This window comes from Mirounga leonina, unplaced genomic scaffold (assembly GCF_011800145.1).
Source record: "Mirounga leonina isolate KUSES-001 unplaced genomic scaffold, KU_Mleo_1.0 Mir_125, whole genome shotgun sequence".
Taxonomy (NCBI): domain Eukaryota; kingdom Metazoa; phylum Chordata; class Mammalia; order Carnivora; family Phocidae; genus Mirounga; species Mirounga leonina.
Genome location: NW_023270305.1, coordinates 18,222,197 through 18,237,907, shown reverse-complemented (window position 1 = coordinate 18,237,907; position 15,711 = coordinate 18,222,197). Strand labels below are relative to the sequence as shown.

General features: G+C 40.3%; 1 long non-coding RNA gene across 1 annotated transcript in view; it reads left to right on the top strand.

Annotated features, from left to right (window-relative positions):
* LOC118007744 overlaps positions 1 to 15,711 on the top strand; it is a 56,540-nt gene that overhangs the window by 16,161 nt on the left and 24,668 nt on the right. Inside the window, exon 2 of the long non-coding RNA XR_004678475.1 lies at positions 10,227 to 10,311. This is a non-coding gene — a long non-coding RNA (uncharacterized LOC118007744). The remainder of the gene's footprint in view (positions 1 to 10,226; positions 10,312 to 15,711) is intronic.

Genomic DNA, 15,711 nt, shown 5'->3' with positions numbered 1-15,711 from the left:
TAAGATAGAGAGCATTGGGGGCACCTGGGTGGCTCAGTTGGTTAAGCTTCTGCCTTTGGCTCAGGTCGTGATCCCAGGGTCCTGGGATGGAGCCCTGCATCGGGCTCCTTGCTCAGTGGGGAGCCTGCTTCTCCCTCTGCACCTCCCCCTGCTTGTGCTTATGCTCTCTCTCTCTCTGTGTGTCAAATAAATAAAAAAAAACCCTTAAAAAAAAAAAGAGACCATTTTTAGAGTGGGTCACTACATAATGATAAAAGGTTCAAATCACTAGAAAGATTTAATAATTTTAAACTTTTAGTTCTTGTAAATGTTTACAAATTTGTAATTTGTGGGATTTATTTTCTTATCCTAAACCAACTTACTTTTGTACCTAATTCTGTATTAAAAATGTATTTTTTTAGTTAGTCACCATACAGTACATCATTAGTTTTTGATGTAGTGTTCCATGATTCATTGTTTGCATATAATATAATATAATAAAAAATTATATAAAAAAAGAAGCAGATCCTTTAACAACACTTTTTTGGGGGGCATTTCTCAATAACTAAACCTGTCCACTTACGGAGATACAAAATACTGTAAAAAAGAGATGCTTGCACTGGAATCCTCCAGACTTGGGATCAAATCCCAGCTCTATCATTTAGTATAAACTGAGTAACATCTCCAAATCTCTGTTTTCTCATCCATAAAGTGTGAATACTATTATTTAAATCACAAGGTGATTGTGAGGACTCAGTGAAATAAAGTATACAAAGGCTAAAAAATGTATTTTTTTTTCTTAAAGAGTTCTCCTTATCACCTGGTTTCCTGCCTGTGTCAATCTCCCCCTTACTCACTGTGCTTCAGTCTCTCTGGGCTCCTTTCAGTTGCTTGAGTGTATCAAGTCTTGGGACCTTTGCATATGGCCGGACTACGGTCTCCTCATCCTGCAGGTCTCAACTCAGGTGACATGTACTGAAAGTACCTTCTCTGGCTACTCTGATTCTCCACATAGATTATAAGCCTCCATTATTTTTCATCTCAGCCCTTTTTTGAAGGGATAACCTGCCTTCAATTATAGAATATAAACCCTATGAGGTCAGTAACCATGTCTTGCTTACCATTGTATTTCTAGGATTTATAAAAATGTTGAAGGAATGAATGGGAAGGAGTGGATGAAGGAAGAAAGGAGAGTCGTGGAGCTAGCATGTATCTGCTCAGGGTGGTCTAAGCAGGTGTGATGAAATCTGGGGCCAGAGTAAAAGGCTTAGACTGAGGTAAGAGGTGACTACAGGCAGAGAATGAAGGAAGCCATGGAGATCCAAGGGAAGAAGATGATTCCATGCCCAGGGCAGATCCTGGGCAGCACAGAGGGAGAAGGAGAAGCAGGGTGAACCTCACCCAGGGGCCAGATGTGATTCTGCCTAGGGCTGGTGCTGTTCTCCATCCCTGGGTGTTTCCATTCCTGGCCTTTAATGTGATGCGAGAGCCATGTTCTAAGAACTCTGACTAAAAGCAAAGTCCTCCTGTTTACTCCAGCACCACCTTTTTTTTTTTAATTTAATTTTATTATGTTATGTTAATCACCATACATTACATCATTAGTTTTTGATGTAGTGTTCCACGATTCATTGTTTGTGTATAACACCCAGTGCTCCATTCAATACGTGCCCTCTTTAATACCCCTCACCAGGATAACCCATCCCCCCACCCCTCTCCCTTCTAGAACCCTCAGTTTGTTTCTCAGAGTCCATAGTCTCTCATGGTTTGTCTCCCCCTCTGATTTCTCCCCCTTCATTTTTCCCTTCCTACTATCTTCTTCTTCTTTTTTTTAACATATAATGTATTATTTGTTTCAGAGGTACAGGTCTGTGATTCATCGGTCTTACACAATTCACAGTGCTCACCATAGCACATACCCTCCCCAATGTCTATCATCCAGCCACCCCATCCCTCCCACACCCCACCACTCCAGCAACCCTCAGTTTGTTTCCTGAGATTAAGAATTCCTCAAATCAGTGAGATCATATGATACGTGTCTTCCTCTGATTTTTTGCTTAGCATAATACCCTCTAGTTCCATCCATGTCGTTGCAAATGACAAGATTTTGTTTTTTGGGGGGTGCTTGGGTGGCTCCATTGTTAAGCATCTGTCTTCCGCTCAGGTCATGATCCCAGGGTCCTGGGATCGAACCCTGCATTGGGCTCCCTGCTCAGTGGGAAGCCTGCTTCTCCCTCTCCAGCTCTCCCTGCTTGTGTTCCCTCTCTCGCTGTGTCTCTCTCTGTCAAATAAATAAATTAAATTAAATAAAAAAGATTTCATTTTTTTGATGGCTGCATAATATTCCATTGTATATATATACCACATCTTCTTTATCCATTCATCTGTTGATGGACATCTTGGCTCTTTCCATAGTTTGGCTATTGTGGACATTGCTGCTATAAACATTAGGGTGCATATGACCCTTCTTTTCACTACATTTGTATCTTTGGGGTAAATACCCAGTAGTGCAATTGCTGGGTCGTATGGTAGCTCTATTTTCAAATTTTGAGGACTCTCCATACTGTTTTCCAGAGTGGCTGCACCAGCTTGCATTCCCACCAACAGTGTAGGAGGGTTCCCCTTTCTCCACATCCCCGCCAACATCTGTCATTTCCTGACTTGTTAATTTTAGCCATTCTGACTGGTGTGAGGTGGTATCTCATTGAGGTTTTGATTTGGATTTCCCTGATGCTGAGTGATGTTGAGTACTTTTTCATGTGTCTGTTGGCCATTTGGAGGTCTTCTTTGGAAAAATGTCTGTTCATATCTTCTGCCCATTTCTTGATTGGGTTATTTGTTCTTTGGGTGTTGAGTTTGATAAGTTCTTTATAGATTTTATCTGATATGTCATTTGCAAATATCTTCTCCCATTCTGTCGGTTGTCTTTTGGTTTTGCTGACTGTTTCCTTTGCTGTGCAAAAGCTTTTTATCTTGATGAAGTCCCAATAGTTCATTTTTGCCCTTGCTTCCCTTGCCTTTGGCGATGTTTCTAGGAAGAAGCTGCTGCAGCTGAGGCCAAAGAGGTTGCTGCCTGTGTTCTCCTCTAGGATTTTGATGGACTCCTGTCTCACATTTAGATCTTTCATCTATTTTGAGTCTATTTTTGTGTGTGGTGTAAGGAAATGGTCCAGTTTCATTCTTCTGCATGTGGCTGTCCAATTTTCCCAACACCATTTGTTGAAGAGACTGTCTTTTTTCCATTGGACATTCTTTCCTGCTTTGTCAAAGATGAGTTGACCATAGAGTTGAGGGTCCATTTCTGGGCTCTCTATTCTGTTCCATTGATCTATGTGTCTGTTTTTGTGCCAGTACCATACTGTCTTGATGATGACAGCTTTGCAATAGAGCTTGAAGTCCAGAATTGTGATGCCACCAGCTTTGCTTTTCTGTTTCAACTCCAGCACCACCTTTTGCCTAGAGTCATCATCTATAAAACTCACTACTTGGACAAGATAATCTGTAAGGAATTCTCCAGATCTAACAGTTTATTTTTCTCTGCCTTCCTTCTTGCCCCCTCTCAGATCTTCACCCTTCCAGTCATGCAAGCTGGAAATCTTTAAAGCATTTTTGATGTTTCCCTTTGTCACCTCATCCCCCCCCTTTTCACCTCATCCTTCCCAAGTTTTAATGGTGATTCAGTCTCTTTCCTCTTTTTGGTTTCCTTTGTAGTCTCTCTGTCTAGACTTCATTATTTCCAACTTCCTAACGAGTCATTCTGATTCCAGTGCAGTCCCCTCACCTTCCTGGTCCATCTTTCAAAATTACCATCTTGTTCAAGTCAACTCAATATTAAAGCACTTTTAAGAGAATCTCAGTGTCTCAGGTTAGAGTCTGAATTCTCTGACCTTTAAGCGGCCCTAGATTTTTACCCCAACCTACCCTCCCAGCCTTATCTCCCACTATTTCCCTTAAAGAAACTTCTGGCCCCTCCATACTGACTTAGTTATTATTTTCCTCAATACACCATGTTTTTTTCTGATTGCCACATTTTGCTGATTCCATCTTTCCTTCATGGAATGCCCTATTCATGCTCTTCCATCAAAATCTGGTTAAGTTCTACCTTCTCAGATAATGCTTGGCCTCCTCCATGCTGACACGACATCAATTATTTATATGGTCCTCCACACCTCCACACCTCTTGCATTTCTGCCTATCTAACCCTGAGGCCCTTTTTTATGAAATAAGGCGATGACTTATTTCTATGAAATAAGGGGAGATGACTTTTAAGTTTCCTTCCCACAGTAATAGTCTGTAGTTTGCTGATTTCTTTGTGTCTGTGTCTTTTTCCTCGTATGGATCGTGATGCCTTTCGGTTTACCAGATATTCTTGAGACTCCGCCATGTGTCCAGATCTGTGTTAGGCCCTGTGAGGAGTGCAGAGGTGAATAACAGAGAGCCCTGGATTCTTAGGGACCCATAATGACGTGTGGGTGTGTATGTGGGAGTGATGGGGGATGGGCAGAGGGGAACAGAGACAGATCTACTCATGAGAAACTATGACATAAGACCAAGTAAGAAAGGTGCTATTGAATAATTATAAAGTGGGATTGGAGAGGGAAGGAGGGAGTACTTTTGACTGGGATCATCTGGAGAGGCCCCAGGGCAAAGAGGCCATGCTGCTAAACTTTGGCTGATGAATGACTGTTAAGAGCAGACATGGAGTTTTGAGGAGGGAGGGTGAAGAAACCATAATAATAAGGACATGAGCAGAGGGGTGGGAGACACAGGGAGAATCCTGGAAATTGTATGGACTTCAGTGTGGCCAACATATGGGGGATATGGAGCATTCTTCTCTGAGATAAGTTTGGAGAGGCCCTGCAGCAGTGAGAGAGGCTGACTCCTCTTCTCCCACAGCCTTCTCTCTTCCCTGGCTTCACATTGCTTGCAACTCTCCACACTCACCGACCAAGTTCCTGCTTTGTTTCTGTTGACAGTTTTGCCCCAGTGCCCTCCCAGGCCCTTTACTGGCTCTTTCTTCCACCCTGCCTGACTCATCCCATCATTCCCAATTGCACTCAGGCTTCAGCTCCTCCAGGAGTCCAGGCTGGGTTTGGCAGCTTATGTCTGGTCCCTTAACATCCCTCTCGTAACACTCACCGCTTTAATGCGATCTCCTCATGTCTGTTTTCTCCACTAGTCTATGAGTACTTCTTATTTTTTAAAAATGCCTACGTTGCCAATGTGTCTTGAAGGCATAGTGTGCTGTAGTAGAAAAAGCACTGATATAGGAGTCAGAAACTTTGAGTCCTAATCTCAAATACCACTTGGGCAGCATTGTCTCTGGGCAGCTTTCTGGATATTTTCTGGGGTTGTTGTGGTAACTATGAGAGATAATACATGGAAAATCCTTAAAGAGCAAGGTCCTAAACAGATAGACAACCACTAGTTACTTCCTAAGTCTCACATTTAATAGCTTTTCCTTATTTCTCATCATATAGGACCTTTCTGCATTTGACAGGCTTATAATCACTATGACCTCTGCCTTTTATATGTTCCAGCTCTTGAATGATTTTTCTCAATTCTCTGGTTCTTGTTTTTCCACCCACATCCCAAGTGTTCTTTCATTAGCATTATTTCCTCCTGTGTCCAAGTTTTACTGGTGGCTTCCATGCCTTCTATTTCCAGTTACAGACTGATGAATCCTTGATCTTTATCATCCAGGCTGACCTTTCTCCTAAGCTTCATATCTTTCTTTCCAACGGTATGCTCACTATGTCCACCTGTTATTTCTCCCTTAGGCACCTTGAAACTAAGGTGTCTCAAAAATAACTTCTCATATTAAATCTGGACTTTCTCCTCCATGTTTCCATGAATGGCACTCTCCACTCTATGAGTCAAGCTAGAAACTTCAGACACATCTTTAGCTCTTTGTCTTCTTCAACACTGCAATATGATGGAAAAGAAGGGGGGAACAGAGATGGGAGTTTGGGAGGCAAATCCTTCAGTGGGACAAAGAATGCAAAGGGAAACAAGGAGGGGCTGAGTGGTGAAGGAAGGTAGGCAGGAGCTAGATCTCAAAGGGTCACATAAGTCACGGTAAGGAATTTGGACTTGAGGAAGCCCGATGCGGGCTTCCTGCTCAGCAGGGAGCCTGCTTCTCCCTCTGCCTGCTTCTCTCCCTGCTTGTGTGCATGCTCTCTCTCTCTCTCTCTCGCTCTCTCTCTGACAAATAAATAAAATATTAAAAAAAAAAAAGGAATTTGGACTTGATTCTGGAGGCAGCAGGGATCCATCCATTGGATGGCTTTAAGGAGGGGGCATACATGCTGAGTTTGTGGCTGTGGAATGCTTAAACTGATTGCAGTGTGTAGAATGGGTTATAGGGTTCCAATATGAGAAAGGAAGAATGTTAGGACCTGGATGCAGAAGGGGAGATGATGATGTGATGAGAAGATGAGGTCCCGAACAAAGTCAAGGTGTGGGGCAGCAAGATAAAGTTGGATTTTTTAGTGAAAAAGAATCCTTGGAGGATGGCCACTTGGAGAGCTACTTCTCCCTCATCTAGGGAAATGGTGAAGGGAAAGGAAAGGAGAAGGCTGTGTGGGGATGAGAACACCCAGAAGTAAATAAACTAGCCCATGAGAGTGAAGGGCAGGTCTGGATTCTGACCACCTTTCTCCTCCTCATGGTTGGAGTTTATCTTGCTTGCTGAGCTTATGAGAGAAATAATCAGGTCATGATGAATAAAAATAATTTTGGAATAAATCACAAAGAACAGAACTTATTATTAAAAATCGGTGCACAATGATTGGAATAGGAACTGAAGGACAGCGAGGCTACTTTTCTTACAAACTATAGTTGTTGATTATTCACAAGTCCTTAATGTCTTTTTTGAGAAAATGGTTTTATTTTCCAGCTGTTGTTCATGGCTGCAATCACACTGGTGAGTGGTTACAAGGGAAAGTAAAGAAAACAGCAGGTTGTTTGATATTGCTAAAAAGCCTGTCTATGAACCATTCACTGAAGATAACAGATTCTTCCAAAGGATAATGTTTATAAATTCACAGTGCTTCTCTGCTTATAAAAAAATGAGAGGAGAAAATGAAAATCAGGAAAGAGGAATTACTCGTATACAGTACCTCTGCTCATAGAGACTTGGACTTGTAACAGCCAGGCCACATTTGTGTTTTTTTTTTTTTTTAAAGATTTTATTTATTTATTTGACAGAGAGAGACACAACGAGAGAGGGAACACAAGCAGGGAGTGGGAGAGGGAGAAGCAGGCCCCCGCGGAGCAAGGAGCCTGATGCAGGGCTCAATCCCAGCACCCTGGGATCATGACCTGAGCTGAACGCAGATGCTTAACAACTGAGCCACCCATGCGCCCCAACATTTGTGGGTTTTGTTGGGAATAATTGGAATAAGGAAGGAGAGAAAAGTCAGTTTCTTTTTCATTGTAACTTTGGGACTGATGAAGGGACGTGTGATGTGGCTGAGGGTGCTAAGGATCAGGTCTTAGGCTCTTTTATGTCCTGGAAGATGTTACTATGGGTGAAACTTAGCTACTGGTGAAATGATTGAAGAATCCACCCCCTACCCATGAGTAAAGTGGAGGCTTTCCCATTAGTTTGGTTAAGCGACTTAATAAGTCTCTCCTTAAAAATAGTGATTCGAAGGGGCACCTGCACCCCAATGTTTATAGCAGCAATGTCCACAATAACCAAAATATGGAAAGAACCCAGATGTCCATTGACAGATGAATGGATAAAGAAGATGTGGTGTGTGTGTGTGTGTGTGAGTGTGTGTGTATATATATATATAAAACTCAGCCATCAAAAAGAATGAAATCTTGCCATTTGCAACACCATGGATGGAACTAGAGGGTATTATGCTAAGTGAAATAAGTCAGTCAGAGAAAGACAAATACCATACAGTCTCATTCATATGTGGAATTTAAGAAACAAGACAGATGAACATAGGGGAAGGGAAGGAAAAATAAAATAAGATGGAAATTGAGAGGGAGGCAAACCATCAGAGTCTCTGAACAAACTGAGGGTTGCTGGAGGGGAGGTGGGTGGGGGGAAAGGATAACTGGGTGATGGGCATTAAGGAGGGCACTTAATGTAATGAACACTGGGTGTTATATGCAACTGATGAATCACTAAATTCTACCCCTGAGACTAATAATACACTATATGTTAACTCAATTGAATTTAAATAAAAAAATAAAACAAGGAGTCAATATAAAACTTAGAAACTTTTTTTCCTTATAAAAAGAGTTCAACAAAGATTAAGCTTAATTTACAAACTCCTCAAATTGACATATGATCTTTGTTAGTGTGCATTCAGTCATGTTTGCCTTGTTGCATGGTTTCGTGCACTGGACTTTAGGGTCCTTCAGACATCACCTCATTATTGCCTACTGTGATTTGCAGGTGCACTGCGAGAAATGGATCCTGAGTCTTACTTAAGTGGTCTAGTCCTTTCAGCAGCTGAGAGTTTGTTGCATTTAAAGGCAGCATTTTCATATTCATATACTTGATGCAGTTGTTCAGAACTATCTTCTTATTAAGCAACCAAACTTTCTGTTTATTGACATACTTTCCATAAATGCATCTAAACAGACATGGAGAAATAGGTCTCAGAATCAGTAAGTGAAATACCCTAGAGTAAGAAAAGAACACAAAGATTTCCTAAAAGGCAGAGGACCTAGGTCATGGCTAAGTTTTAAGAGAGGATGTAATATCATTAAAAATGGGATCTTGCTGGCCTCACCAAAGTACACGATGATGCTCATTTTAAGTGAAGATTTATTTTATAGTCTTAATATTACAGATGTGGACAAAGTGTTCCAAAGAGCTAGCCATCAAAAATGCCAAAGATCTAAATCTTAATGACTTTATCTCTGAAATTCAGTTTAAAAAAATCAATGATTGTCATTAGCTTTGGGAGAGCAAGCCCTCAAATATGACTTCCCTATAGCTTCTACAGTTTATTGCTCAGGAGTCTAAATTTTATTGATGCCTCATGCTGACATCAGAAGTGCCCCTTGTACATTTTTGTTCCTTCCCTGCCTAGTATACTGAAATTAATGAAAAAGGAAAAACTAAAGTAATGACATGGAGACAATAGGCCTGCTAGATCTTGCTAGATTTTTAAGTGAGAAATCAGCAGCTGGAGCTGTTGTTGCCTTTCATGGGAAGATGAAGGGACTCAGGTGAAAATTTCCATGTCAAATTATACTTTTCTGAAATGAAAGTGTGATAATTTTTTTGTCTTCTATTTTAAAAAGTTGTTTGCCAAAAGGATGAATGAGTGTGCAACCCAGGATGGCATGTCGATTAGCAAGGGGGCTTTTTTATTTTCTGTAAGCTTCTGTTGTGCAGCACAATACAGGCCTATACTCCAGGGCCCCCCTTTGGACAGAACTTGACAATGTCTTCAAATGCACTGAAGGCTTGTGCTCATACAGAACAACTCCCATGGTCCAATTTTGCATCGTCAACTGAAGTCGGAGGCAGGTTGAATGTTATGTTTTGCTCCTCCAAAGCCTAATCCTCACCAGGGAACAGAGGTTTTCCAGCCTGGAGGGGGACTCTGAGGCCTATAGTCACCATTGCTAGAGTAAGTAACACTGCAGAGTGTGTCAGAGAGCCACCTGTTCTCTCAACTCAAAACAAGCACACTGATTCAGATAATTGTGAATTTAACCCAATTAGATTTCCAAATGAGGGACTTAGAGGTCCTACTGGCTGTAGAGATTGTGCTTACCACTCAGGATGGTCCATAATGTCAAGAACTGGTTTTGGTCTAGTGAGTTTAACCTGGCACTGAGGTGTCAATGCATACCCCCCCTGGAAAAAAACAACAACAAACCATACATTTCAAAAACAAGCTGTTGCAGCCCTCTTTCCCCATTGAATAATATTTTTTTATTCATTTAGCTGATAAATAAAAATCAAATATAGCGTGCATCCTGCATTGCGCTTAGTGCGTAGACCGCACAAATATGTAAAGTGTGTTCTCTGCCTTTCGGGAAGTTTTCAATCAAATCGGGAAGATGAATCACGTATTCAAATATTCACACCCACGAAAGAGTTGAGGGAGCGGCAGGAAGGAGACAGGTGCACTGTGGGGGTTGGTTCTAAAGGGTTTCAGGGATTCTCCAAATGGGAGGCAGGAGCAAGTCAGCATTTAGACAGCTGTGATACAAAGACACCCGGGGACATAGAAGATATATTCCCTTTATCTTCTATCTCTTTCCAGGCCCTATTTACCAGATTGCTCACTGTGTGACACGCATTGAGCTAAACAAGATGTATCCACCTAAAACTCCCAGTTGACCTGAAAGGTAAGTGCTCTTTTCTCTATCTACTCAAAGAGTTTAAATAATGTGCCTCAAATCATATAGCTAATAAATATCAGTACTGGAATCTGACCAAGTTGGAGGAGCTTTCTAAAAAAGAATGACTTCAGTTGACTCCACGTTCCAGGAAAAGATATTGAAGCCAAGGCATGCCAAGAGGAGTGAGTCAGGAGTAGACAGTAGCAAAGTGCCCCTTTCTTTTTGGCTGATTACATTTCATAGCACCACACAACAGGGAAACAGAAGTGGGTGAGATAATGGTGATGCCACCTTATAAAGATCTCATTTAGTGGTAATACATTCTAAGGAAAGTTTTTTCATTTTCTCCTTAAATCTCCATTAAGGATAGTATACCTTTTCTAATATGTCCCCATTCTCCAGAATGCCATAGCTCCTTTGATTTCATAAAACGATATCCTGACAATGATATTAAAAGTGTGATAATTTCTAAATTAATAAATTGTGTATAGTTTGAATAAAATGAATATTGATAGCTGGTCAATACTTGAAATCATGCCAGTACTATGAAAAAGCCAGAGACATGATGTGAATTTAAGATAACCAAATTTTAATTTATGACTTATTCCTGTAAGAATGGAAATTACTGCTTGTATGTCTGAAATAAAGGGAAAAAGATGCCCTTTCTGCTCTTGGAAGATGTGGTGGCTCCCACCAGTTGTAGGTGGGTGTCCAGTGTGGCACTGGTTTGTTCCAGATGCTTAGAGTGTTGTTCAGACTGTGTCAGAAGGTCAGACACATGGAATCCTTGGATCATTGTAAAATTTTTGTATTGCCACTTAATAAATTCCCACAAACTTAGTGGCTTAAAACAACACACACTTATTGTCTTATATTTCTGGCTTCCAGAACTCTGAAACCAGTTTCACTGACCCCAAACCAAGGTGTTGGCAGGACTACACTCTCTGCAGAGGGTCATGGAATCAGTTTCCCTGGCCTTTCTCCAGCTTCTACAGTGGCATTGCTTGTATTCCTTGGCTCATGGCCTTTTCCTCTATCTTCAAAGCCCACAGTGTAGCATCCTGAAATCTCTCAGTCTGCCTGTCTTTCTGTCTCTCTCTGTGTCCTTTACACTCTACTGAGTGGAAACACATTGCCTTCTCTCTTCCATAGGATACATGTGATTACATGTAGGGCTCACCTGGATAATACAGGATAATCTCATCTCAAGATTCTTTTTTTTTTAAAAAGATGTATTTATTTATTTGATAGAGAGCAAGCTTGTGAGCTATCCAGGTCCTAATCCGGGTGGGGGTGGGCAGAGGGAGAGGGAGAGAAACTTTAGCAGACTCTGTGTTGAGCACGGAGCCTGATGCAGGGCTTGATCCCAGGACCCTGAGATCATGACGGGAGCAGAAACCAAGAGTTGGCTCCTTAACTGACTGAGCCACCCAGGTGTCTCTCATTTCAAGATTCTTAATCACATTTACAAAGTCTCTCTTACCACTTTTATTCAACATAATACTGGAGTCCTAACCAGTGCAATTAGGCAAGGAAAAGAAATAAAGTCATCTAAATTGGAAGGGATGAAGTAAAACTGTAAATGTTTATACTACTCAAAGCAATCTACATATTTAACTTAATCCCTATCAAAATACCACCAGCATCTTTCACAGAACTAGAACAAATAATCTTAATATTTGTATGGAACCACAAAAGACCCCAAATATCCAAAGCAATCTTGAAAACAAAGAACAAAACTGGAGGTATCACAATTCCAGACTTCAAGTTTATTATAAAGCTATAGTAATCAAAACAGTATGGTACTGGCACAAAAATAGACACATAGATCAATAGAACAGAATAGAAAGCCCAGAAATAAACCCACAATTATATGATCAATTAGTCTTCTACAAAACAGGAAAGAATATGCAATGGGAAAAAGTCTATTCAACAAATGGTACTGGGAAAACTGGACAGCTCCATGCAAAAGAATGAAACTGGACCACTTTCTTATACCATACACAAAAATAAACTCAAAATGGATTAAGAACCTAAATGTGAGAGCTGAAATGGTAAAAATCCTAGAAGAGAACACAGGCAGTAATTTCTTTGACATTGGCTATAGCTAACAACATCTTTGTAGATATGTCTCTTGAGGCAAGGGAAACAAAAGCAAAAATAAACTATTGAGACTACATCAAAATAAGCTTCTGCACAGCAAAGGAAGCAACCAAAAAACCTAAAAGGCAACCTACTGAATGGGAGAAGATTTTTGCAAATGACATATCTGAGAAAGGGTTAGTATCAAAATTTTTAAAGAACTTATACAACTCAACTCCACAAAAAGACCCAAACAAAAGAAACAAACCAAATAATCCCATTAAAAACGGGCAGAAGACTTGAACAGACATTTCTCCAAAGAAGACATAGAGATGGCCAAGAGACACATGAAAAGATGCTCTACATCACTCATCATCAGGGAAGTGCAAATCAAAACTACAATGAGATATTACCTGTCAGAATGGCTAAAACAACAAAACTCAAGAAACAAGTGTTGGCAAGGATGTGGAGAAAAAGGAACCCTTATATACTGTTGGTGGGAATGCAAACTGGTACAGCCACTGTGGAAAACAGTATGGACGTTCCTCAAAAAAATTAAATAGAACTACCTCATGACCCAGTAATCGCATTACTGGGTATTTACCCTAAGAATATGAAAACATTAATTCAAAAAGATATATGCACCCCTATGTTTTTTGCAGCATTATTTACAAGAGCCAGATTATGGAAGCAGCCCAAGTGTCCTTCGATAGATGAGTGGATAAAATATTACAAAGCCATAAAAAAGAATGAAATCTTCCCATTTGCAATGACATGGATGGAGCTAGAACGTATAATGCTAATAAGCAAAATAAGTCAGTCAGAGAAGGACAATACCCAATGATTTCACTCATATGTGGAATTTAAAAAAGAAAACAAAGAGGAAAAAAAAAAGACAAACCAAAAACCAGACTCTTAACTATAGTGAACAAACAGATGATTACCAGAGGGGAGGTGGGTGGGGGATGGGTGAAACAGGTGAAGGGGATTAAGAGCATACTTACTGTGATGAGTACTAATATATATAATTGTTGAATCACTATATTGTGTGTCTGAAACTAATCTAACACTGTATGTTAATTACACTGGAATTAAAATTCTTTAAAAAAGAGTGAAGGGTAGAAATAATAGGGAGGCAGATTGGCTGCACATTAGAAAGCACTTCACAATACTCTCAAGATAGTGCATGCCTATCACTGAGGGTGGATAGGCAGGACAGGATCATTGTCTGCTGGAATTGGGGCACAGAGCATTTCTGTTTTTTTATAGGAGATTGGGGGCGGGTAGACATCCTCCAAGGAAGATTTTTGAATGATACAAACTGAGAAGATTTCAAAATAACTTGGAGAACTCACATAAGAATACTAATTCAGTCATGATATGCTATAAAGGTGATGATAACAAAAACACCACAAAACAGGTTTATTTTTTGCTCGCACAACATACCCATTTTAGGTTGACAAGGGGCTCCATCTTATATTGCCCCCACTCAGGAACCCAGGCTACGGGAGCTCCATCATTTGGAATGTTGCCAGTTGCTGAAACAGTGTTTCACACTGGCAAGCAATTAAATATTCCAGCTCCCAAATCAATGCCCTATATTACATATGCTCCCAAATTATTGCCAGAACCAGTCACATGGTCAATCCTATCATATATATTGAAGGAGGAGAGATAGAAATTTAGGAGAATAAATTGATATCCACTATAGCTCACTTTCTGGATGCTAAATCCTTGGTTCACACTCCTTCCCATACCCAGAATGCTTCCATCCCCTCCACACGGGAGATGACCCCAAACCCAAGGATCCCTGTGTGATGACTAGAGTCTCTACATGTAGTGGCTCTTGATTGTGAGATTTATGAACTTAAAATACAAGTTATCTTCCCTTGCAACTTAGCCGGTGTCCAGTGGTGTAACAGGGATAGGGTCACCAGAATAAACATTTCCATTCTGAAAGGGAAAAAAAAAAAAAATAGAAACAGTAGATATTGATCTGTAGCGATTCTGAAATCCACCTAGGTAGATATTTTTGAGAGCCCTTTACCTAAAGACATGTAGATAAATGAGAGTTTGCACTTACCCTCAAGGAACTCAGTTTAGATGGGGGACATGCATGTACATACATGACTGTAATACAGGAGAGGTGTAAAAGTAGTGTTTTCACAGCATCAAAGAGGATGGTTAATTCTCATGGCCACACATGAAATGAGCATTGGGACAGTTTTTTCTTGGACCACTTGGGCTGTCCAAATATGATGTCATATTTGGAATCCAAGGGTTGTTTTAAGTTTTGAACAAAGACTCTTTTAGTCCTAGCCCATGCTTTCTTGGGTCATTCAGTTATCTCATAATCTTAGGAGCCTCTTTATTAGCATGATTAAAATCAGTTCCATGTGTCAAATAGTCACATCCACATTTTTTTTTAAGACACAGTCCTCAGATTTTCTGTATTTGCTTTCTCATCCTGATCTCTCTCTTGACTTAACTGTAATTGCAGATGCCTTGATGGCTTATTGGACTGTAGTGGGACAACCACACTTTTAGCACCTTTTTCCTGAGTTGTTTTGTCTAATTGAAAGAATTTCATTGGTGGCACACTTTAATAGGATTTTTTGTTTGTTTGAGATGACTTAATTCACTCACAGGTGTTAACTGTAGATATAATGGCTCTTGATTCGCTTCTTTCTTTAAGCCTGATTTTAATTAACTTGTTTCTCAAATATGTCTTTCCTGTTGGCGTTGGGCAGCAGTTGCCTCTTCCAGTCCTGCTAGACCCCATATTCTTTTTGTTATGGTTTGCAAACAAACAAAAGCCAAATGCTTTATGAGCTCATTTCGTTTTTGTAATTCTTTGCCAAATGCAGTGATACACACAACTCTTGTTCTGTTTTCAAATTCTGTGTACAAATTCACTGAGTACATAGTTGCCTCCTCCCAGCTTACTGTTAGCTACAGTCTTACCCAATGATTTGTCACTGGATAACTTGAATTGCTCTCTCTCCAGCCTCCAGTATCCATTTCCTCTCCTCCCATGGTGTGATTTTTTAGCCAGGGCCACAGATTTTAGATTATTGGTTAGCGATATCCCTTACCCCTTCTGTTATCAATATATGTATCAGTCATAATAGGTTAGATTATGTTACTAGAATAAACAGTCCCCAATCTCTATGGCTTAAATTGATAAAGAGTCATTTGGAGATTAGAACTGGTTAGGTTTGAAGCAGTAATGACCACATCCATTGGTGAAGCACAGATATTGGCGTATAGCGGCAAAACATCTACTTAAATTACTAACTGTAGTTGTCTATAAAAAAATGTCTG